The following is a 2,500-nucleotide window of genomic DNA, read 5'->3' on the forward strand; positions in this document are numbered from 1 at the left end:
GCGGGCGCACCTGCCAAGGACGTTGCTGCAATTGGTGCACAAAGTACAGTTTTACTTTATTCTCACAATAATAATAATACAAATACATTACAATACAAACTCTGAAGGTCACTTTACAGTCACAGAATCAGTTTTTATGTGGCAGCGTTCACTCAACCCGGAAGTAACTCAAACAGATAGAAAGCTTGCTTGCTAGGCAATCGCTAGCCAACTGATACTATTGGGGTAAACGAACGATCAAAATAAACTCATCAATACCTAGCTAGATAGCCAGGCAGCTAGGTAGTGAATAGATAGATAGCTAGAGAGCTAACTAGCCAGCCAGATAGCTAGCTAGCCAACCAGAGCTAATAGATAGTGAATAGCTAGCAAATGATAATAATAATATTAATAATAATACTAATAAACAAATAGATAGAAGGTTAGCTCACTAGCTAGCTAATAGATAACTAATAGATACTAACTAGCTATCTATTAGTTATCTGGCTATCTGGCTATCTAGCTAGCTATCTATTAGCTAGATAGCTAGCTAGGTAGCTAGCTAATAGATATCCAATACATACTAACTATCTATTAGTTATCGATCTACTGTATCTATATTTGGATAGTGCTTTTTGAATTACAGTATATGCTTATTTATTTATTTATTTATTTATCAATATATCTATCCATTTATGTATTTATCCATTTATTTATTTATCCATTTATTTATCTATCCATTTATTTAATCATCCATCCATTTATTAATTTATTTATGTGTGTATTTATTTTATTTATGTATTTGTTTATTTGTATACTGTCTATTAATTTGTCTGTTTATTTCTTTATTTTTTTGTGTGGTTTGTGTATTTGTATGTTCTTATTTATTTATTTATTTCATTTATTTATTTATTTATTTATCCGTTTATTTATCCATTTATTTATTTATTTATTTATTTATTTATTTATTTATTTATTTATTTATTTATTTGTTTGTTTGTTTATTTATTTGTTTATTTATGCGTTTTTGGTTGCTGTTTATGTATTTATTTAGATATTTATTTGTGTTGTTTTATTTCTTTGTATTCATTTATGTGTGATTTTATTTACTCATTTACTCATTTATTTACTCATTAATTAATTTATATATTTATTATTTATTCATTTAGTCATTTTTTTCGCCATTTATTTGTAATTTTTCTGTGTATTTTTTTGTTGTGTTTTTGCACATTTATTTATTTATTTATTTATTTATTTATTTATTTTCATGACATGGTTACGCAAAAGTACACCATTTATTTCCTTTTTTTAATTTATTTTTTAATTTTGTAATGTAGAATAAGCAAAAGCAGACTAGGTGGTTGGTTATTTGCTGGAAGTGCACAGCGAGTTCAATTGAAAATGTAAAATTGCGCAGCATGTGAAATTGTGAAATGTGCAGCGTTGTTAGCTAACATTGCTAACTGCTAACGCTACATGCAGTTAACAGAAGAAAACAAAAGACGAAGTTGGCATTTTTAAAATGAGGCGCCCTGCGGATGATTTTTTTTCCCCACCAAATGACAGCAAGTTTAAAGGACAACCGACACCTCCGGACAAGTTGCATCCATAATTTGTACTTCAAATGACTTCGACTGAGCGCATTTTACAAAGATTCCACCGCATATAGCTATAGTTTTACCTTTCAAGACTCACGCTGAATATTCAGGAAGTCTTGTTTTCCAGTTGATGAATGCGACACACAATGCATTTTGGGTAATTTTTGTCGTCTGAAAACACAGTGTTGATTGCGAAATTAGAAGTAAAACTACATAAATAACGTGATAGTGAATCTTTGTATGGCAGCCAATTGCGGTAACACGCATAAAGAAGGTGTAAGTTGACACAAATTCCCAGCGGATAAATCAGCCCATGTCCAACGGAGCAGAGCAGTCAAACACCAGAGGAGGCCAACGAGGAAGCTAACCAGAGTTAGCGATTCGGCGCTTGGATAGCGGAAGTTTGATGCATGTTTACTCATTTAGTCAAAATGCATGCTAACTGTGAGCTCACCTGGTGAAAGAGAGCAATATTAGTGGAGCAAATCGATCGGACAAATATCCACTTTCCACCGTGTCATGTTTTACTCTGTAGCGCTGTCGGAGCTTTCTCTCTCTGCTCAACATCTGATGTTCGTGTGGCGGTCTCCTTTGTGTGTGTGCGTAAAACCCACCCCCTCTGTCGTTTACCACGGATTTTAACCAATCACAGACGGCTTTACGGCTCTGATAAGCAGCTTTATATACTGGACGAAACGCAGCTTGTGCGCCATCTTGTGCATTTTCTGGGCTGCTACCTCAGAGTTCAGATCTTCACCGGTTTCATCGCTTGCAGACGGCTCGAATTGATAAGGAAGGACTTCTTTAATCGATCGCAAACATGTATGCTTTCCTCTTCAGAACTATTTGGATCATATTCATAACTGGATGAGTAACAAGAAAGGATCTTTTTCCGAATCTGAACTCTCTGAAGCCATTGTTTT

At 33.7% G+C, this 2,500-nt stretch overlaps 1 protein-coding gene across 2 annotated transcripts in view; it reads left to right on the forward strand.

The window, feature by feature from the left end:
- tns3.2 (tensin 3, tandem duplicate 2) overlaps positions 1 to 2,500 on the forward strand; it is a 44,232-nt gene that overhangs the window by 6,204 nt on the left and 35,528 nt on the right. The window lies entirely within an intron of this gene.

Source organism: Hippocampus bargibanti, linkage group LG07 (assembly GCF_051943395.1).
Source record: "Hippocampus bargibanti isolate YZ-2025 linkage group LG07, ASM5194339v1, whole genome shotgun sequence".
In the NCBI taxonomy this organism is placed as follows: Eukaryota; Metazoa; Chordata; class Actinopteri; order Syngnathiformes; family Syngnathidae; genus Hippocampus; species Hippocampus bargibanti.